The sequence below is a fragment of the Plecotus auritus genome (genome assembly GCF_963455305.1).
Source record: "Plecotus auritus genome assembly, chromosome: 1".
Taxonomy (NCBI): Eukaryota; Metazoa; Chordata; class Mammalia; order Chiroptera; family Vespertilionidae; genus Plecotus; species Plecotus auritus.
In genome coordinates this window covers 123,833,239-123,857,305 of record NC_137770.1, presented here as the reverse complement: position 1 = coordinate 123,857,305, position 24,067 = coordinate 123,833,239, and the positions used below count along the sequence as shown (strand labels likewise).

General features: G+C 39.7%; 1 protein-coding gene and 1 pseudogene across 2 annotated transcripts in view; both read right to left on the bottom strand.

The window, feature by feature from the left end:
- UACA (uveal autoantigen with coiled-coil domains and ankyrin repeats) overlaps positions 1 to 24,067 on the bottom strand; it is a 128,167-nt gene that overhangs the window by 83,345 nt on the left and 20,755 nt on the right. The window lies entirely within an intron of this gene.
- On the bottom strand, positions 14,723 to 15,650 carry LOC308253818 (serine/threonine-protein phosphatase PP1-alpha catalytic subunit-like; annotated as a pseudogene). Its single transcript has one exon. The product of its transcript is annotated as a serine/threonine-protein phosphatase PP1-alpha catalytic subunit-like (transcript).

Here is a 24,067-nt window from a genome sequence, read left to right as displayed (position 1 = left end):
ACAAATATTCAAATAAAAATTTGTCTAAAAGTGAGTGTTTCATACTATTGTACAGAGATTTACATTTCCAGGAAATCAGTGGTAAATAAACTAGTAGAGCTAAAATATGTGCTTCGTGGTTTCTTGGAAAGTATGCAATAGCACTATTTAAAACCAAAGCATTTTAAACCTATGATTGCTTAAAGAGTATGAACTTAAAGAGTTCACTCATTTTTTACATAGTATTTCCAAGTATCATATATAGTATATTCTGGCCCCAATGACTTATCCTCTATTCATTTACAAAACCAAAAAAGCAACAAGATTTACAATATCTCTGAGTCAAATCTTTATTTGATAGGGTATTTAATAGATTTTTATCTTTATTTGATAGATTTTTAGCAAATCCTATGACTCTAAAACAGTAACTCATTTTCCCCAAAAGCTGCAGTATACTGTATAAAAAAACCTAAAAATTAATTTCTTCCTTTGTTAAAGGAAATTAAAATTTAAAATACACTGCATATAGAATAGAAACAAGCCCTTGAGGGATCAACCAGTCCAGTAATGGTAAATACGTAACATTCTATCTGGTCACTTCCATAGTGAATATGGATAAATTAATCTTAGAACTCTCTTTTTTATCAAGAAAAATGTACACAGACCTCCTGGTCCCTGAGAATAAGGTAGCAGTCAATAATGTAACAAAAGCAAGGTCATCTTAATTGCCACAAGGAAGATTTGCTGCCAATGGTTGTGCAAGGAGGTAGCCAACAACTGGTAAACATCCCCTCTCCCTGTTTGAAAAGAAAAACTTTCCACTTTTACAATGTCCTTCCAAATTTAAGGAGAACCTCTGGTGATAGATCTATTAAATTCGACCACATTCATGGAGGTGGATGGGCTGTGATCTGACTAAACATTATCATTTAATCAAGAAATAGGAACCAAGAGTGGGGAAACAACTGAAATACCTATGAATGTACCTGAACAAGAGCAGAGGTGCATTTCAGGAATTCTGACACTGACCATGTAGGAACAGTCCAAGGAAGATAATCGGGACATCAAGTCATCAAAACCACCAAGTCATCAAAACACTATGGCTTTAATTTTATATATCTACTAGAGGCATGGTGCATGAAATTCGTGCACTCGGAGGGGGGGGGTTCCCCCCTCAGCCCCGACTGCACCCTCTTGCAGTCTGGGAGCCATCAGTCGGACATCCTTAGCACTGCCGCAGAGGTGGGAGAGGCTCCCACCACCGCTGCTGCACTAGCCAGCCATGAGCCTGTGGGAACACACTACCAGGGGACAGCTCCTGCATTGAGCATCTGCCCCCTGGTGGTCAGTGTGTGTCATAGCGACTGGTCATTCTGCTGTTTGGTCTATTTGCATATTAGCCTTTTATTATTTGGATAATGTCTTATTATGAGCATGGCCTCTAATTCAATTTTTTTTAGGTAGTTAAAGGGAGGGGCAGAATTTTCACTTGAGCCTGAAGCTAAAATTGCCCTTAGCTCAAAAATCTGCATACCACTGAGACACATCTTGGTAAGGCTCATTCTGAACCCCCACACTGTTCTAATATGTGCATAAGTATTGGGAACCATCTTATCTCTTTAGTGAAAGGAACCTTTTGTTATGTTACAATGACTAACTTTATCTCATGAGTTGTGTTTTGGCTTCAAGCCTGTATCCAGTATTCATGCAGCAACTTCTGCTCTTCTGTTCAATATTTACCTGGCATATCTTTTATTTTGTTTTCTCTAAATCTTTCTAGATTTTTATATATCAGATAGGAATAGCCCATGGACACAGACAATAGTCTGGCAAAGGCCGGGAAGGGGCGGGTGCAGGGTGGAGGAGATCAATGGGGGAAAAAAAAAACTAAAACAAAGGGACATCTGTAATACTTTCAACAATAAAGATACATTTTAAATAAAGGAAAATATCTTAGTTGAAAAGATTTTTATGTGAAATAATATAAGTAATTGCTCTACACTGTACTTTATATTCTCAACTCCTCTCAAAGAGATATTAATTGGCCCTATGTTCACTTAATATTAATTGACCCTATGTTCACTAACTGCAGGACTGACTTCTGCCACACCAACCCAGCACTGACTGCCATGGGGGCTGCGATCAGACCCTGCTTTTCTCTCCCGGACTCTGTGTGGACCTGATCGCAGCCCCCTCAGCAGTCAGTGCTGGGTTGCTGAGGTGCCCACAGCACAGCAGTCAGTGCTGGGTTGCCATGACGACCCAGCACTGACTGCAGGACTGACTTCCGGTGTTAGGTCAAGCCTTTGGTCGTTTTGGATGTTATAGACCCTGGATCTTTATATATATACACTAGAGGCCCAGTGGATGAAATTCATGTATGGGGGGAGGAGCTCCCTCAGCCTGGCCTGCACCCTCTCACAATCCGGGACATCCCTCTCACAATCTGGGACCACTGGCTCCTAACTGCTTGCCTGCCTACCTGATCACCCCTAACCACTCTGCCTGCCCGCCTGATTGCCCTTGTTTGCCTGCCTGCCTAATCACCCCTAACCATTCTGCCTGCCTGATCGCCCCTAACCACTTGCATGCCTGCCTGATCACCCCTAACCACCTCTGCCTCACCCCTGCTGCCGCAGCTTCATCTGGAAGGACATCCGGAATGATGCGTAATATGCTAATTAGACTGGACAGCTGAATGACCTTCCTGACGACCTTCCGGACAAAGCTGGGGCTGCAAGGGAAGCTGTGGTCCCAGGTGCCTGCTGATGGCTGGAGGGAAGCCCGGGTCCCAAGTGCCAGAGGGAAGCCAGTGCCAGCAGCCAGGGGAAGGAAGGCCTATTCTTCCACACATTTTGTGCATTGGCCTACAGTCTATAATAATCTATAATAATCTATAATAATAAAAGCATAATATGCAAATTGACCGAACGGCTAAAACGTGGAATGATTACAGAGCTCAGTATATCAAAAAGACATGCAGAGAGATCTGAGATGGCAGTCAGCAAGATAGTGTGAGAGTGAAAGGAGAGTGTGTGGATGTGTTGGGAATGTGTATTTGTGACTGAGGGACAATTATATTCCACAGGACTGTTGGGGACTGGTGGACCAGGCCCCACTGGTCATGGAAGCATCTACTACTGCTGAAATCTCTCCTGGAGCAGCTGGCTCTGCTGCAGAGACCACACCATCTTGAAGGGGAGAGCGGCTGTGATTGGAAGCCCAGCCTTACCTTCAACCAGGGAGACCTCGGATACCTCCCAGGACACTATAGCCACAATGCTGCCCAGGGACTAGCTGCCTCAGCTGCAAATCCACCAACACTGAGACGCCAGCCTCCCTGGCTGCGGGCATCTAAAAAGTTTGTCCAGAGGGAGACAAGGTGGCGGCCAAATACGCAGACTGGTCCTGTGCCTTCTCACAGAGAAGATAGAAGGGACAGCTGAATCGAATAACACCACCTTGAATTGGTGAATTAAATACAGCTGATGAGGCAATCTGTGAATGGAAATGTCAGACATTTCCTGGAGAGGGGTGGGATCTGGGCTCCGGGCTGGAGGAAGAAACACCACAGCTGGGACTAGAATCTCAGAGGGAGACTGCACTGCAACAAATCCGCAGCCCTTAGGGTCGGTGTAGCCCTCAAATGTGGAAGGGGGTCCACAGGGCTGCTGGCAGCAGAGGACTCTAGATCAAAGCCCATAGCCATGGGAAACTGTGCCCAGAAAAGCAGCCTGAAGTTCAATACCAGCTGTGCAGTGCTGGGGGTAGAAAGATGGGAGGTGATGCAGTTGCTTTGTCTTTATAATTTCTTTGCTTTTACTTCCTAAACCCAGTGCATAGGATCTTTCAATTAAAAACACTCACTAAGACTTCAGGGGAAGGTGGTTTTTGTGGAAACTGGGGAGCAGAATAGGGAGAGATGAGCAGGAAACAGTCTGTCCCTCCAACCCAGTCTTGAGTGCAGCAGGGAAAGGAAGAGTATAAACACCCCCAGGGAGCCCTGGGGGACTGGGTTGAGGGGCCATTTGGTCCTCGAAATTAATACAAAAACACCGCCACTCAGGGGCTGTGTCATAGACGCTGGTGTAAATAGAACTGAAGGCAGGCAGAGAAACAAAGTGAGCAGAGTGATCCTGCCTGCTAGAAATCAAGGTTGTGGTTTATGACACAGAGGAGTGGTAGATCGCTGGGAACTTCAACACTGTGCTGACTACCTGACAGGAAACAGACGTGCCAGGCAGAAAAATAGAGAGGGGTCTTAAACCAGCCCCCATGGGTCACTGAAGCTCCACTGAAGCGAATGAACTTCACTACTTCACTTTTTCTTTCTTCTTGTTGTTTGTTTCACTGTTTAATAGGTTTTTTTTGTGTGTGTTCTTAAGCTTCTGTTTTTCCTATTCCTCGCTTGTTCTCTTCTTCTACTAATAGCTTAATTAGTTTCAAAAACCAACTCAGGCCTATCTGCTCTCTATTCTCCTTTTCCAAAAATAGATGAATACATAGATAGATAGATTAAAGAAAGGGAAAAATTTATATACGTATAAATTTTCTTTTATATATATTTTAATATATATTTTTCAATTACATTTATTTTTATTTTTTAGTATTTTATTTTTACTTTTCTTCTTATACACTCATTCACTTGGAGGGTCTGAATCCTCCTCTATACTGAGTCATGGCCATTTCCCCATTCATTCAATTCCTTGACCTTACCTTCTGGAAATAACCTCTGCCTCTTCAGATTCAGATTTCCTCCTTCTTTTCTGGGTGTTTGTTTTTGCATTTTTTGGATTAGTTGTTGGTTTTGTGGAGTTTTCTCCCCATATACATAGATTTTGTTCCCCTTCTTTTTTTCTCTCTTTTCTTTTCTCTCTTACCTTTTTTCCTTTTCTCAATATCATTTTTGCACTCTTTTCTCTCCCCAAATTCTCTTTTCTCTGGAGGTCACCTTTATTTGGGGTTATTGGTTTCATGAATACAGTCATGTTTGGTGTCCTCTGCATTGTGTCTTGTCATGTTGTATTTTGTGCCTTTAAGTCAAAGGGGTAGAGAGTGACCTATATAACTGGACACCCTGAGAGAAGCGAACATGGGGAGACAAAGAAAAATTCCCCATATGATAGAAAAGGAGGAATCACCAGAAAAGAAAGTAAATAAAATGGAGGCAAGCAATTTGTCAGAGAAAGAATTCAGAGCAATGGTCATAAGGATGGTGAAAAGGATGGAAGACAAATTCAACAACATGTGTAAGAACCAAGAGGAAATGCAGAAGAACCAAGAAGAAATGAAGAATGACATAGCAGCAATAAAGAACACAATAGAAAGCATCAACAGTAGAACAGAAGAAACTGAGAACCACAGCAGTGAACTAGAACACAGGTAGGAAAAAATACCTAAGTGAGCAGCAACTGGAAAAAAAAAAAAAAAAACTTAAAATACTTGAAAAACAGGAGGAGAGCCAAAGGGAGCTTTGGGACAATGCAAAACGAAACAGCATCCACATAATAGGTGTGCCAGAAGGAGAGGAAGGGGAACAAGAAATAGAAAACCTGTTTGAAGAAATAATGACAGAAAACTGCCCTGATATTAGGAAAAACTCACACTAGTCCAAGAAGCTCACAGAGCCCCAAACAAAATGAACCCAAAAAGACCAACACCAAGACACATCATAATTAGGTGGCCAGAGAGAGACAGAAAGTTACCTATAAGTGATCTCCCATCAGACCATCAACTGATTTCTCAACAGAAACACATCAGGCCAGAAGGGAATGGAATGAACTATACAAAGTCATGCAAAGAAGGGTCTGAATCCAAGAATACTATACCCAGCAAGGCTATCACTCAAAATTGAAGGTGAAATCAGGAGCTTCACAGACAACAAAAGGACTAAGAAAGTATATTACCACCAAACCAGCAATGCAAGAAATGCTAAAGGGACTGATGCAAAAAGAAGAAATAGGAAGGGAAGAAGGAACACAGGCATGAAGAATAAAAATGGCAACAAACAATTACCTATCAATAATAACTTTAAATGTAAATGGATTAAATGCCCCAATCAAAAGATATAGGGTAGCTTAGTGGATAAGAAAACATGACTCATATATCTTCTGTCAACAGGAGACCCACCCCAGAAAAAAGGACTCACACAGACTGATAGTGAAGGTATAGAAAAAATATTTTCAGGCGAATGGAAAAAAAAAAAAAAAAGCTGGGGTAGCAATACTTATATCTGACAAATAAGAACTCAAAGTGAAGGCCATAACAAAAGATAAGGAAAGCCACTTCATAATACTAAAGGGAGCAATTCAACAAGAAAATATAACTCTGGTAAACATATATGCACCCAATATAGGAGCACCCAAATACATAATAAAACTTCTGGAAGATATCAAGGGAGAGATTGACAGCAATACAGTCATAGTAGGGGACTTTAATACCCCACTAACACCACTGGATAAATCCTCTAACCAAGAAATCAACAAATAAACAGCAATCCTAAATGACTCACTAAGTCAGATAGAACTAATTGACATCTTCAGAACATTTCACCCCAAAGCCACAGCATATACATTCTTCTCAAGTGCACATGGGACATTTTCGAAGACAGAACACATATTGAGACACAAAGTTTCTTCAAATTCAACAAGATAGAAATCATATCAAGCATCTTCTCAGTGCACAATGGCATAAAATTAGAAATCAACAACAATAAAAACAATGAAAAAATCAAATACTCGGAGGCTAAATAACATGCTATTAAACAATGATTGGGTTACCGAAGAGATCAAAGAAGAAATAAAAAGCATCCTGGTAACAAAAGACAATGAAAACACAAAAATCCAAAATCTATGGGATACGGTGAAAGCAGTCCTGAGAGGGAAGTTCATAGCTCAACAGGCCTACCTCAAAAAATAAGAAAAAATGGTAATAAATGATCTAACCCTAAAACTCTAAGAGTTACAAGGAGAGCAACAAGAAAAGCCCAGCGTGAATAAAAGGAAGGAAATAATAAAGATCAGAGTGGAAATAAATGACATAGAGACCAAAAAACAATACAAAAGATCAACAAAAGCAAGAGCTGGTTCTTTGAAAGGATAAACAAGATTGATGAACGTCTAGCCAGGCTTACCAAGAAGCAAAGAGAGAGGACCCAAATAAACAAAATCAGAAATGAAAGAGGTGAAGTAACAACAGATCCCACAGATATACAAAGGATTATGAAAAAATACCATTAACATCACTATTCCAACAAAATGGACAACCTAGATGAAATGCACATATTCACAGAAAAATACAAGCTCCAAAAACTCAATCAGAAAGAATAAAAAAACCTGAATAGGCTAATAACTATGGAAGAAATTTAAGCAGTAATCAAAAATCATCCAGTAAAAAAAAGCCATGGTTCGGATGGCTTTACAGGGGAGTTCTAACAAGCATTCAAAGAACTAAAACCTATCCTCCTCAGACTATTCCAAAAAATTCAAGAGGAAGGCACACTTACAACCTCTTTCTATGAAACCAGCATTACCCTAGTCACAAAACCAGATAAAGACACCACAAAAAAAGAGAACTACAGGCCAATATCCTTGATGAACATAGATGCTAAATTCCTCAACAAAATTCTAGCAAATCGGATCCAGCATTACATTAGAAAGATAATACACCATGACCAAGTGGGATGTATTCCGGGAATGCAAGGATGGTACAATATCCGCAAATCAATAAATGTGATACATCGCATAAACAAATTGAGAGACAAAAATCACAGAATCATATCAATTGATGCAGAAAAAGCATTTGACAAAATCCAACACCCTTTCTTTATATAAACTCCCATCAAAGTGGGAATAGAGGGATCATACCTCAACAAAATAAAAGCCTTATATGACAAACCTACAGCCAACATCATATTCAATGGGCAAAAACTAAACTCATTTCCCCTGAGAACGGGAACAAGACAGGGATGTCCACTTTCACTACTCCTGTTTGATATAGTACTAGAAATGCTAGCCATAGCGATCAGAGAAGAAGAAGAAATAAAAGGCCTCCAAATTGGAAAAGAAGAAGTAAAACTGTCCTTATTCGCAGATGACATCATACTGTACATAGAAAACCCCAAAGACGCCATAAAAAAACTACTAGACCTAATAAATGAATTTGGCAATGTAGCAGGATACAAAATTAACACCCAGAAATCTATGGTCTTTTTATGCACCAATAATGAAACCACAGAAAGAGAAACTAAAAAAAAAAAAATCTCATTGCACCAAAAAAATTAAGATTCTTAGGAATAAACTTAACTAAGGAGGTAAAAGACCTGTACTTGGAAAACTACAGGACATTGAAAAAAGAGATAGAGGAAGACACATAAACAAATGGAAGAACATACCATGTTCATGGACTGGTAGAATCAACATCATTAAAATGTCCATACTACCCAAAGCAATCTACAGATTCAATGCAATCCCCATTAAAATACCAATGGCATACTTCAAAGATTTAGAACAAACTCTCCAAAAATTCATCTGGAATAAAAAAAAAAAGACCCTGAAGAGCCACAGTAATCCTGAGAAATAAGAACAAAGTTGGAGGGAATACAATACCAGATATTAAGCTATATTACAAAGCCATGGTTCTCAAAACTGCCTGGTACTGGCACAAGAATAGACATATAGAACAATGGAACAAAACAGAGAACCCAGAAATCAACCCAAGCCATTATGTTCAATTAATATTTGACAAAGGAGGCAAGAGCACACAATGGAGTAAAGACAGTCTCTTCAATAAATGGTGCTTGGAAATTTGGTCAGATACATGCAACTTACACCATACACAAAAACAAACTCAAAATGGCTAAAGGACTTAAATGTAAGATGGGAAGCCATAAAAATTCTACAAGCCTCCATAGACAGCAAAATAGCAGACATGTGTTGTAGCAATATCTTTACCAACACATCTCCTAGGGCAATGGGGACTAAGGAGAAAATAAACAAATGGGACTACATAAAAATAAAACGCTTCTGCATAGCAAAAGAAACGATCAACAAAACAACAAGAAAGCCCATTGAATGGGAGTACATATTTGCCAATGCTATTTTAGATAGGGGTTTAATCTCCAAAAATTACAGAGAACTCATACAACTTAACAAAAGAAAGATAAACAATCCAATCAAAAAATGGTCAAAGGACCTAAACAGACACTTTTCGAAAGAGTACATACAGAAGGCCGAGAGACATATGAAAACATGCTCAAAGTCACTAATCATCCGAGAAATGCAAATCAAAACAACAATGAGATACCATCTCACACCCGTCAGAATGGTTATCATTAACAAATCAACAAAGGACAAGTGCAGGAGAAGATTCGGAGAAAAAGGAACCCGCATGTATTGCTGGTGGGAATGCAGACTGTGCAACCACTGTGGAGAACAGCATGGCATTTCCTCAAAAACTTAAAAATGGAACTTCCATTTGACCCAGTAATCCCACTTCTAGGAATATATCCCAGGAAAACAGAAACACCAATCAAAAAGGATATATGCACCCCTATGTTCATAGCAGTACAATTTACAATGGCTAACATTTGGAAACAACATAAATGCCCATCAGCAGTTGAGTGGATCAGAAAACTGTGATACATCTACACAAAGGAATACTAAGCTGCTATAAAAAAGAAGGAACTTTTACCATTTGCAACAGCATGGATGGAACTAGACAGCATTATGCTAAGCGAAATAAGCCAGTCGGAGCAAGATAAATATCACATGATCTCAATCATATGTGGGATATAATGATCAACATAAACTGATGAACAAAAATAGATCCAGACACAAATGGCAGAGGAGGTGGGAGGGTTAGAGATCAACCAAAGGACTTGTATGCGTGCATATTAGCATAACGAATGGACACAGACACTGGGGCAGAGGGGGCTTGCCCTCGGGTGTGGGAATGGCCCGGAAGGGGGGTGAATCAGGGAAATCGGAGATATATGTAAAACTTTAGACAATAAAAAAAAAGGGCAGAACAAAAACAAAGTTATATAAAATATGTATAAGTGCTCAACTTTGTATATTTTTCTGTAAATAGATCAATAAACAAACTTCTAAAATGTAAAAAAAAAAAAAAAAAAGACATGCAAATATTAAATATTTACCAAGTTTGTAAGATGACAATTTTAAGGAAAAAAAATTAAGAAAAATAATGGAAGGAAATAAAGAGTTAACAGCTATGGAATGTGGGATTAGAAAAGCCTTGTATTCTTTATACTTTCAATGTTTTCTAAATTTTCTACAATGAATATTGTTCTGTTCAAGCTTCTTGCAAGAAACAAATATCCTTCAAGTTGCCTTAAAAACAAACATATTTATCATAGAACTATACAATGTGCCACTAGGAAAATCTCACAGAAATCAAGTAATAGGACCACAATTGAATTGATCCCTACAAACTCTGGAGCAAGAGGGTGTCCCTGGAGTCAATTATGTTCTAGGAACCCCATGAAGAGAGTAGAAGGAGAGCTGCCTGCCAGTGCTCTGCCTGATACACTTCTCACATCTAGTCCATCTACATCAAACGTGTCAAACTCAAAGGCTAACATGAGCCAAATAAAACAAGATTTAAGTTTATGTGGGCCGCAAAAAAACAAAAGCTTCAATTTTCATAGAAACGTAGGTTTATTTTGGTAGAGACATGCTGAATACAAAGGGCTGAAATAAATGAGTAATGGTTAACATAAAATAATAGAACATTTTAATACAAATTAATATTTTTCCTTGAACATGAACTTACCAGACACTGAATAACTGCACAAATTAATAAGCATAACGTAAATAAACCTATTTTTCTTGTTCTCCAAAAGCGAAATATTTCCTGTTGCATACACCAAACAGGTCAGTCCAATGATGTGGCAATTGACTGTTAAAATATTCATTGCTAGTATTAGTGGAAAGAAATGGTGTGCCGCCCTAGCCGGTTTGGCTCAGTGGATAGAGCGCCGGCCTGTAGACTAAAGAGTCCCAGGTTCGATTTCAGCCAAGAGCACATGCCTGGGATTGCAGGGTCGATCCCCAGTAGGGGGCGTGCAGGAGGCAGCCAATCAATGATTCTCTTTCATCATTGATGTTTCTATCTCTCTCTCCCTCTCCCTTCCTCTCTAAAATCAATAAAAATATATTTAAAAAAAAGATATGGTGTGCCTGCCCATAAGGCATGTAAGGCATGTAAGGGAAATGAATGCAACACGATTATAGTAATCAGTCATTAGTGAATGCTGTAGTTCGTTATTAATAATTAGAGGCCCGGAGCACAAAATCATGCATGGGTGGGGTCCAGCCACCCGCCCCAATGGGGGCTGATTGGGGGCGGGGCTGGCGGGAGGGAAGGAATGCAGGAGGTTGGTCGGCCAGTCCCGTCCCCATCAGGGTGGGGGGGGGCCAATCGGGGGCAGGGGTGGGTCACGGGAGGTTGGCCAGCTGGCCCCACCCCCAATTGGGGTCGGGGGGTCAACCAGGGGGGCCAGCCGGGGAGAGGAGCCGAGGGAGGTTGGGGTGGGGCTGATCGGGGCCCGGATCGGGTAGGTTGGCCACTGCAGTGCGCGTCATGGCAACTGGTCCTTCCAGTCACTTGGCTTTTATATAAATAGATTATGTATAACAGGATATTATGAAAATTAAGTTACGAAAATTTTATCAAAACGTTTCTTACATACTGTTATATTGGCTGGGCCACAAAAATATTCACTGTGGGCCACAAGTCTGACATGCTTGATCTACATCCTTCCACTATCATAACCAGCTATAAATGTTCTTTTTTTGCTTCTTCCACTCCAAACTTCTTCCACTTTAAGTATATGGCTGAGGTTAAGAAAACAGGCAGCTTTATATATATATATATATATATATATATATATATATATATATATATATATATATATATATTTTTTTTTAAGTATATTTTTATTGACTTCAGAGAGGAAGAGAAAGGGAAAGAGAGAGAGAAACATCAACGATGAGAGAGATTCATTGACTGGCTGCCTCCTGCACGCCCCTACTGGGGATCAAGCCTGCAACCCAGGCATGTGCCCTTGATCAGAGTTGAACCTGGGACCTTTCAGTCCCCAGGCCACCACTCTATCCACTGAGCCAAACCAGCTAGAGCCAGGCAGCTTTTGCTTAAGGACTGAATTTTACATTTTCAAATTGAATACATATGCATGGTAAAAGGTCAAACAGTACAGAGAAGGATATATAAAAAGGGAAAGTCTCCCTCTTCTTACCTGGCATTTTTCGGGGGGGGGGTGGGGGGTGGGGAGAAGTAATCTATGAAAGGAAAATATGTTATTTATGTTTCTAAAAACCATAGATCTATTACTTAACAAAGCACAATATCTATAAAGTTTTTCTTTATTACCCAGATAATTTTTATGTAAGCCTAGAAAATGGACATAAAACAAATAGAATACTTTAAAATTATTTGATATCTTATCACATAGAAATAATATGAAGCACTCTAACTGGTTGATTCCAGTTTAAATAGACATTTTCCTGAACTTTACTGTCCACAGAGCAGATAAATTCAGAACTAATATGCTAAGTGTCTGGTCAGCCATTCAACCAATCAAAGCATAATGTGCTAATGATATGCTAAGGCCGCTCAACTGCTCGCTATGATGGGCACTGACCACCAGGGGGTAGACAGTCGACTGGTCGACCAGTCACTATGATGTGCACTAAACACCAGGGGGCAGACGCTCCTATCGGTAGATTATCTTGCTGCTGGGGTCTGGCCAATCGGGACTGAGCAAGACAGGCAGACATGCCCTGGAGCCCTCCTGTGGTTCCTCCCCAGCTGGCCAACCTCCTGTGTCCCTCCCCAGCCCTGATCATGCACCGGTGGGGTCCCTTGGCCTGGCCTGCACCCTCTCGCAATCCAGGACCCCTCGGGGATGTCAGAGAGCCGGTTTTGGCCCAATCCTGCAGGCCAGGCCAAGAGACCCCACTGGTGCACAAATTCGTGCACTGGGCCTCTAATCTATTTATAAATTATTTGAAATACTCTGTCATGGTAGAAATATTTTAATTACTACTATACTTTTCATTTATCCTCCTCAGGTTAGATTGGCTAAAATAAAAATAACTAAGAAAGCATTCTCAAAAACTAAAACCGGGCCTGGATGGTGTTCTCAGTGGTTAGAGCAATGCCCTAGTAGGGAAGGGTCTTGGGTTCAATTTCTGGTCAAGGACTAGTGAGTGATGGATTGCAGGTTTGCTCCCCATCCCCTGATCAGGGTGTAAGCCTGGGGGCAATCAGCTGATATGTCTCTCTCCTATCAATGTTTCTCTCTCTGTCCCTCCTTTCCTTCCTTTCACTCTCTCTAAAAAGCAACTAGCTCAGGGGATAGAGTGTCAGCCTACAGACTGAAGGATCCCAGGTTCTATTCCGGATCAAGGGTGCCAGCTTGATCCCCACTAGGGGGCGTGCAGGAGGCAGCCAATCAATGATTCTCTCTCATCATTGATGTTTCTATCTCTCTCCCTCTCCCTTCCTCTCTGAAATAAATAAAAATATACTTTAAAAATAAATAAAATCCTATATAATAAAAGTTTAATATGCAAATTGTTCAACCAGGAGTTTGACCACTTGCTATGATGTGGGCTGACCATCAGGGGGCGGCGCGGAACATGGCAGGCGTCAGCCACACTGCACTGGCAGTGGGCAGCAGTGGAGGTGCTGCCAGCCTCGATTGGCCCCGACAAGAGCAGGACCACGGCAGGATGGTGAAGAGGGTGAGCGGGCGACACCAGGCCAAGGCAGGTGCAAGCAGGGGCCCAATCGCCCCACCAGTCACCCCGCAGACAGCAACCAGTGGCGGCAGCAGGGGGCAGGGCCACTGCCCGGTTCCCAGGCGCTAAGGGAGCCGGGTGGGGGGCCTAGCCCTGATCGATCACAGGATGATGGAGCAGGTGAGGGGGTGGCGCCAGGCCATGGTGGGGTGCTAGGCGGGGCTGCCAGGCTGCAAGGCTGGGGGCATGAGCTTGGACTGCAAGCCTGGGGGCGTGAGTTAGGGGCCGATCCCCGCAGGCCACCCCGAGGGACCCCACCCATGCACAAATTTGTGCACCAGGCCTTTAGTCTATAATAATAAAAGTGTAACATGCTAATTATACTGGATGTCCTTCCAGACATCCTTCCGGACTAAACCGGGGCTGCAGCCACCATGGCTGTGAGGGAAAGATTTAGGCAGCGGCCTGCAGCTGCTAAGGCCTACTCTTGCATGAACTTCATGCATTGGGCCTCTAGTAATAAATAAAAAGCAAAGTATAAAATATCCTCTGTGAGGATTAACAACAAAAATTTAAAACCACCAAATATACATAAGGTACTGACGGGGGCTCTTTTGTGTGTGTGTGAGTTTTTCCACCTTTGACCTTTATTCAAGAGACCAGATAGGTTGCCCAGGATCCAGCTGCCAGCCCTGAGGCCAAGTAAGGCTGGAGACCCACAATCTGGCCCTGCTTTGCCCTGAGCTGCAGCCTCAGCCCCAGGATCCTGCTTGCAGCCACTGAGGCACATGCAGAGGGAGCCCTGGGGAATGGACACTACTACTGATTCATTAAAAAAAAGAAAAATACACCAAGGCTCCATGTTCCCCGTGACAATCAGGCCTAGGCCAGCGTGACCCCCATGGCTGTGTGATTTCTGTACAATCCACCATCTAGGGCAGAGGGTGGGCACACGGAGGCTATTTCTTGGCTTTGGTGGAGTTATGGGGTGGGGTCATGGGCCGGCCACCAGGGTTCAGGCCACCGAACTGCCCATATTTCCCCTTGTTCTTGTCTGCAGGCTTGAGGATCTGAAAGGAGCACATGAGCATCTCGTCCACACTCATGATGCCTGCATTGTCAAACTCGCCACAGTAGTTGGGAGCTGAGAAGAGTGTCACCAGCTGCTGCTTGGCAAAGAACTCATAGCCATCTTCTACCACCTGGTGTGCCTGGCAGATGAGGCCCAAGTCATGCTTGTGCAGGAACTTGGCCACCACCTCAGCCCCTAAGGTAAAGGTGTTACCACGGTTGTTCTTGCCCCAGCCCTGCGTGTCCTGGTCAGGCACATCTGCAGGCTGCGTGGGATGAGCTAAATCTGCTCCATGGACTATAGGTCTGGACAGAGATCTTCTTGTCCATGATGGCTGCTATGGGCAGACAGTTGAAGCAGTTGGTGAACAACTTCCACAGTTTAATGTTGTAGCGTCTCTTGCCCTCATCACAAAAGCCATAGATGTGGTGGATGCTGGCACACTTGCAGTTCCCACGTAGCAGAAAGTTCTCGTGGTACTGGATCTTATAGGCCAGCAGCAGGCAGATGGTCTCCAGCGACTACTTGCCCCGGTCTACATAGTCCCCCAGGAAGACGTAGTTGCTCTCTGGAGGGAAGCCCCTGTATTTCAACAGCCACAGGTCATAGTACTGGCCATGGATGTCATTACAGATCTTGAGGGGTGCCTGCAGCTCCAGAAGAATGGGCTGGCTCAGTAAAATCTCCCAGGATTTAAGGCACAGACCACAGATTTCATTCTCTGTCATCTGTACATTCTTTCCAGGCTTTGAGCCCTGCACTTCCAACAGGTGCCTAATGATAGAGTCCAGGTTGAGCTTCTAGCTGTCTGACATGGCGGTTCTGCCGCTCTGGCCCAGCAGCTCTGGTCGATCCTTCCTCCTGCCCTCCCCTCCCTCCGCTGCCTCCTTCCGGCCTGGTGCTCCTGGTATTGATGTTTAAAGTTGTCAAACTGTCCTAGAACTTCTACTTGTTACAGACAGTTATCTCAGATGATAGTTTTCAAACCATTTTCATTTCAACATTTTTTTCAAAGAAGTCATTACTTTTCTTTTTTAAAAAATGTATTTTTATTGGTTACAGAGAGGGAGAGATAGAAACATCAATGATGAGAGTGAATCATTGATCAGCTGTCTCCTGCACACCCCATAGTGGGGATGGAGCCTGCAACTCGGGTATGTGCCCTGACCTGGAATCCAACCACAACCTCCTGGTTCATGGGTTGAAGCTCAACCACTGAGCCAAGCAGGTGGGGCAGAAGTCATTACTTTTCTTTGAAATGAACAAAGAGGAGCTGCTCTATTGAGGGTAGGGTCCCTTCAGACAGAAGGTATTAAGCAACCATTTACATCAAAATGACCTGGCGAGTGTGTTTATTCAAAATGCAAATTGACATCACATTCAGTCTTCTAAAACCATCTCTTAAAGTATGGTCCAGGAATGTCTGAGAACCCCATATTTCTGGAGCCCTTACACTTAGGAAATTATTTTTAAGAGTTTGGTGAAGAATTTGGTGTATATTTTTCCAATTAAGAAAAATTCTCCACTGTTCTGGCAGGGTGAGTCAGTTGGAGCGTCATCCCATGCACCAAGTGTTGCAGGATTGATTCCCAGTCAGGGGACATAGTAGGGAATGTACCAGAGGCAACCAATCAATGTTGCTCTCTCACATGGAAGTTTTTCTCTCTCGCTCTCAAATCAGTAAGAGCATATCATCGGTAAGGATAAATTTTGTAAAACATTCCACTAATGAAGCGGCATTATACTAATAAACTGTCCTCCAACTAGCTTTTTCACATCACAAATATTTCTTGGACATAAACTTAAATCTTGACATGTCACATGTATGTAAATACGAAAAATTTTCACATTCTAAATAATTTCTAAAAATTTATAATTTTCTATAATCAGAGAAAACAGATTTTTAAGGGATAAATAACAAATATTTTAGTTTTGCCATTTTTGTCACTTTGTGTACTCTCAATTGATTTTAAAATTAAATGTTGGGGATAATAATATGAATATTGCACTCATAGATACCTTTATGAGAAACACCCTTGGTTTGGGGTTTGGAAATTAATTGCCAGACTTATAAACTGGTTAATTAAATTACCTTTCATGTTTTAAAAATATTTAATGATTATTAAAAATAATTTTGAATGTTTCACATTATATTTTATATCAGTCAAGTAGCTGTATATGAAGAATAAATTGAATATGGCATGTAAGTAGTTTCCATATTAATAATATGCTTTAACTATTATATTTTTATAGTCAGCTACTATAAAAATTTATATTTTACTATATGATTGGAATTAAAATATTTTGTATTGATTTTAATAGAATGCTGACATATTCAACATGCTTTCAAATAATACTTTCTGTACTTGAGAAATTATGGAGCTTAAAGTTCAATATTTTTATAATCATCTTAACAGGGGATTATAGTTATTTGTATTGAGGTGATTATTCTAATCATAGTTAATAAATTCTTATGCTTGCAACGTCTTGCTGGTAGTGACAGAGCAGAGCCAGGCTTTGTGGGTAACAAGTTTCAACTCACTTGTTCTCAAATGTTAACTAGTGGTACACTTAAGTATTGTGAGAAATAAAGGGGTATCGCTTATCCATCATATTATTCTTCTAAAATTCAAAGATGTAGAAAATATTCAATAATGAGCAGATGTGAGATCTAGAACAATTGTGGAGCTTTAAAATCATTACTGTTCTGAGCTTATAGACCAAGCATGTCAAACTCATGGTCCGCGGGCCACATGCTGCTCACAACAAACATTTTTGTGGCCCAGCCAATATAACGGTATGTAACAAACGTTTTAACAAAAAAATTGTAATTTCATTTTTGCAATATCCTGTTATACTAATTTTTAATAAAGAACTACAATGTTCGCTAGTAACTGATTACTATAACTGTATTGCATTCATTTCCCTTACCGCGCCTTATGCGCAGGAGCACCATTTCTCTCCACTAATGCTAGCAGTGAATATTTTAGCAGCCGATTGCCACGTCATTAGTCTTGGACTGACTTGTTTGGTGTGTGCAACAGGAAATATTTCGCTTTTGGAGAACAAGAAAAATAGGTTTATTTGCATTGTGCTTATTAATTTGTGCAGTTATTCAGTGTCTGGTAAGTTCATGTTCAAGAAAAAAATATTAATTTGTACTAAAATGTTCTATTATTTTATGTTAACCATTACTCATTTATTTCAGCCCTTTGTATTCAACATGTCTCTACTGAAATAAACCTACGTTTCTATGAAAATTGAAGCTTTTGTTTTTTTGCGGCCCACATAAACTTAAATCTTATTTATTTGGCCTGTGTTAGCCTTTGAGATTGACATGCTTGTTGTAGACAATTTAAATAGGTGGCTATCAGAGCTGAGAGTGTGGGGCAAAATGTCTTGGAAGTTTTTTAATCCCTTTTGGGTGTAGCAGTACCCTCTTTGAGAACCACTCCTATACTGTGAAAAAATTAAGAAGAGTGAGATATTTAATCCAGAATAAATGTATACAATAAAGAAAAAAAAAACCTGTTATTTATCTTGAGGTCAAAATCTTAAAATTTATGTTAGATTCTTTCTAATAAGTTTTATTCAGTTTTAAATTTGCAGTTTTATCCCTATATTTAAAATTACGTTTATCTATTTGCTTACATGTATTTATACAATATAAATATTTTGTTGTATACATTTTGATTTTTAAGGAATACATTTTATATTTCAACCTCAACCTTTTACTTAAAATGAATGAAAAAAAAATTTTAATAAATTTTATTGATTTATTACAGAGAGGAAGGGAGAGGGATAGAGAGTTAGAAACATCGATGAGAAACATCGATCAGCTGCCTCCTGCACACCCGCTACTGGGGATGTGCCCGCAACCAAGGCACATGCCCTTGACTGGAATCGAACCTGAGACCCTTCAGTCCGCAGGCCGACGCTCTATCCACTGAGCCAAACCGGTCAGGGCGAAAAAAAAAATTTAAAGAACAGCATCAGCCATAGTACTTAAACAGAAATCAAGCCACATTTAGAGGTCCATGCCTATAAATAAATAATCTGCTTATACTTTTCTAGTAATATAGATGTAACACATCCTCACACATTTTGTAATTTGTTATTCCTTTCTCACATCTCTCCTGAACTTATTAATGTTTTTGGGGAAATTGAGTTTTTAAATAGATCCATATGTGTATTATTTTAAAAGACTAATTTTTAAAAATTTCATTATTTATCAAGAGAATATATGAAAAATGCAAAAGAATGTTTTAAAAATAGCCTACAATAAAAATATTTTATATTAATCAATGGCAAAAAGAACTATTTAATTTATTTTTTTTCCTGTTCCTGTATCCTGGACCATTATGATAATCTACTAATTGGTCTCCCCACTTCTACCCCTTTCCCCCACTACAGTTTATTCTCCACACAGCAGTAAGAATACTTTTTAAAACATTAGTCATATCATGTCACTCCCTTGCTTCTAACTCTCTAGTAGCTAGTATTCTTGCCATAAATAAATAATAAAGAAGCAATCAAACAAACCAAATTTGTGGGATGTTCTATCAAAAATAAACAAAAAACTGGCCTACTGAACTCTTTATAGGAAAAAGCAGGTATGTCCTTCCCTCAAAAAAGCATTATTATCTTACCTAATAATGGACAAACATGCTAACTGACCGTACCTTCGCGATGCCCACAGCCAATCAGGAGTAACCAACAAAGATGGCAGTTAATTTGCATATGCGGACGCTCTGGGCCTCTGGGCAGCGTAGGAAGGTAGAAAGGCGGCTCCGGACCAAAGCGAAAGCAGTGCCAGCCGTCAGGGAAAGGAAGGCCCATTCTGGCACGAATCTTCGTGCATCGGGCTTCTAGTATCATAATGTTTCTATTTTCTATTGCTGCAAAACCAAAATATAGTGATTTAAAACAGCTACCATTTATTACTGTTCATGAGTCTATGGGTCAACTGGGCAGTTCTGCTGTGCTGGGCCAGACTGAGTGATCTGTGTTAAACCCTGGTATGTGTCAACAGTGAAATAGCCAAGTTGTTTGGGGGCAGGCTGGTCTAGGATGGCCTCTTTCCCATGTCTTATGATTGGCTAGTAGTCAGCTGAGGCAACAGGGGCAATTGGTAACCAGAAGGCTAGCCAGGGTAGTATGGGCTTGTTCATAACAGAAGCAGGAAAGACCTTATAAGACCTAGGCTCAACATCATTTCCAACACATCCTTATTGTCCAAAGTAAGGCACAAGTACAACCTAGAATGAAGAAGCTAGAAAATACACAGTCACATTGCAAAGATATGGATAGGAAGGGTAGATAATTAGGCCATTTTTGTAATCAATCTACCATATAACATGATAAGAACATTTAGAATGATGATTCATCTAACGAGAGAAAAATAAAAAAGCACAAAGGGTAGCATAAACTATACTTTGTTATGAATTTTAAGGCAGGGTTTCTCAACCTTAGCACTACTGATATTCAGGACAGATCATTCTTTGTTGGAATTCTGTGCATTGCAGAATGTTTAGCAGCATCCCTGCCTGGTTAGATGCCAGTTGTACCCCCCAAGTTGTGAAAACCAAAAACATCTCCAGCCATTTCCAAATGTTCTCTAGGGAACAAAATCACCCATAGTTGAGAACCACTGCTAGGAATGAATTAACGTAAAGACAACTTGATCTTATTCCTGCCAATATAAACTAATTTCACTTTAAAAGGCTGTTCAAGTAATTCTAAAATGAAAACTTTATATATGTAAGATGTATACCAAATTCTTAGCAGTTAACGTATTAAAAATTCAAAATTACAAATGACAATTTAGATTTCTGCTAATTCATATACTTTTTGTTAATGAGTCAACAATATATATTAAATAAAATATATTTTTTTCTTTTCACCCATCCCATATTCCCTCTCCCCTTTAGCAACCATCAGCTTGTTCTCTATATTTATGGGTCTGTTTCTGTTTTATTCTATTTATTCATTTCTTTTATTTTGTTTTGTTTTAGATTCCACATATAAGTGAAATCATATGGTATTTGTCTTTCTCTGTCTGACTTCTTTCACTTAGCATAATACCATCCATGTTGTCCCAAGTGGCAAGATTTCATTCTTTTTTATGGCTGAGTAATATTACATACACACAAACCACATCATCTTTATCCATTCATATATCAATGGGGACCTAAGATGCTTCCTCAATATATAATTATATAATTTAACCAAAAATATTACATTTTGAATTCAATATAAAAAAAGATAATTGTATCAAAAGTTAAACTAAATTAATACGATTGGCTCTAGAATTTGGTAGGTGGTGCATATGTAAGCCCCAAATTGGTCTGTTTTAAAGAAATAAATAAGTACATAAGTAAATATCAATAATGTTTCTCTTGCAACCTCCAAATATAAAACTGTCTCAAAACTATAGTTCATGTCCAATCCTCCTCTCTTCCCATTTCATGATAATGGCAATGACCTCCCAATTTCACCTCTAACTCTGACAACAATCATAAATGTAAACGATACCTCAGAAAGCCTCTGTACTAAATTGCAGGAGTATAAAGCATTAATTTGTTTTTTAAAAGGAGGAAAACAACAAATCAGAGTATTAAGAAAACTAGGAAACATGGGAAAACCTGGCAGTCATAGTCATGAAATACTGATTGATCTAAACTGTTTTCATAATACTTACGTTCTTAAATGCTACATATAACTTCAAATGCATAGGAAATCTTGAGAAACTTTGTAAACTAAATATTTTCTAGGTTATAATAATGTATAAATCTGTAATAGCACTAGCCAAGTAAAGTAATATATACAAGGACCTATTTAAAGACCCTCTTCATGGATCCTGTGGATGAAAAATAATAATTTCTCCTTCAGAGAAAATAAAAGGAAATGGGATAATTTGTTAACCCAGTGTTGTACCAACAAGCAGAGCTGGGACCAGGGTAAGAGGAGTAAAGTGCTTAGGTCACCAAATTTAAGGAAGGACTCATGCTCAGGGCTGGGCAATGGGCCAAAATATGAGGCAAGAAGCCAGCTGTTTTAATCCCATCTCCAATCCAGCAGGAATTGCACTTCACAGCAGAAAACAGCACCCAGATTTTCACATCCACAAGGCCTGTCCTATACTAAGCCTCGGCACTTACACCTTACTCATCATCATCTCTATGTCCCCTTAAAGAAACACAGGGCCTGCCTAGCCTGCTAGAGTGATGGTACCAAACAGGGAATGGGGAGCCCAGCAGAAAGAAAGGGTCACTACAGGTATACAACTGGGCTGCATGAAAGTTTTAAAATTGTGACAGTGGAAACATGGGAATTCTAGGAACTCCAAAACTCTTGCCCTTTAAAAAGTTGAAAGTGTTTTAAAATGGTTTATAATGTTGAAGTGTGCGGATTCACACTTTTAATGGGAATGTTATTCTAGCCAATCTTCTAATTATTGCTATTTAACTGAATCAATGTTATCACCCAGGAATGCTGAATAGCAATAGTATACTATGTGGTTAGGAATGTTAGTTTTAATAATTCAGTTTCATACAAAAATGACAGCAGGATAGGGTTTCAGCTTCACAATACAAGTTTATATCTTCCCTACTTAATGGTCCTCTTTAAGGTGTATATTTAATGCTAAGCAGTCAGGAGAAGACACAGGAAAAGTTTATCCTATAGCTTAATATCAACAACAATTTAAAAAAATAAAACCTAGAGATAGCCTCATTGCTTTAAATGAGACACTTCATTTGTCTTCAGAGTTCACGCAAAAACACCACCACACCCAAAAGTGTTTATAATGTGTCATAAGTGTAGTTCCTTCCTCCTTTGTGACTCACCCTTTCCCAAGCTATCAAAACAGTTAAACAGCAGGAATGCAACTACATCTAAGCAATTAGGAAACCTGCTGTTCTATTTCCTCAATGTGTGATTAATAAAGCTTAACCTGATCTTTGCAAAAAGCTCTTTAAGAAGGCCAACTTAAATAAAGTGTCTTATTATTGAAGACAAAAATAATAGGCACAAGTCCTTTGGCATCTTTATTTTAAAGGCCATAAGTAAGAAACTTTAAATCTATCTTTCCAACAGCCACTCCTAGACCTTTACACAGAGCTTTAAAAAAAAAAAAAAACCATCAACAATAACACAAAAAAAACATGCAGGCCTGTGCATTCTCCTCAACACAGAACAGCAAAAGCTATTTCCTCAGCAAATTAGGGAATTGGTGTGTTAAGGAATATAGGATTTTTAGTTTATTACCTACAGGTTCTTGATACCAATTATCTAAATAATATGTTAAGCAATCTTAGGGAAAACATTCGTAAGTTTTTCATGTGTAACACTTGCCAGCAGTCTTTCAGGACTATGAATATGCATGCTTCCAGTAATAAAGTTCTTAATTTAAATTATACTTTTACAAATTATATTAATATAAATCTATTTTAATTATGAAAGGTAACAAAATAAAGAAATAGACAATAAAAACTTCATAACTATGATTATCTTTGTATATCCCCTGCTGGTTTTTTCCCATTTGAGTGTTTTATATGACTACATAAATATAGGTTATATCTATATTTTTAATTGATTTTTTCACTTATAAGAGTTCCATTTCTTCCACAGAAGTTCTTCATATGGTTGCAAAACAGTCTTGCATATTAGTGTTCTATTACTATGTAAAAAATTACGACAAACTTAGAGGCTTAAAACCAACCGGGCTGGATAACAGTTTACAGTTCTGTAGGTCATTAGTTCAAGTGGAGTGGATTGGGTTCTTTGCTTATGGTCTCTCAAGACCAAAATTATGGTGCCGGCCAGGCTGGGCTCTTATCTGGGAAGAATTTGCTTCCAACCTCATTCAGGTGGTTGGTAGAATTCAGTTCCCTGCAACTATAGGACTGAGGTCCTGTCCCTGTTTCCTTGGTGGCTGTCAGAGCAGAGCCTCTCTCTCTCTCAGCTCCTTAAGGCTACTCGAATTCCTTCTCACTTGGCCCCATCCATTCTCAAGCCAGCAACAACAACCCAAGTCCTTCTTGTCCTTCAAATCTCTCTGGCTATTCCCATTCCACAGCAAGCCAGAGAAATCTGTTTTTAACAGTTTGCGCAATTAGAATAGGTCAACTTGGACAACCTCCCTTTTATGGCTAACTCAATTTGTAACCTTAATTACATCCATAAAATCTCATTTACCATGTAGTATAACATAATCCTGGGCATATTTTCT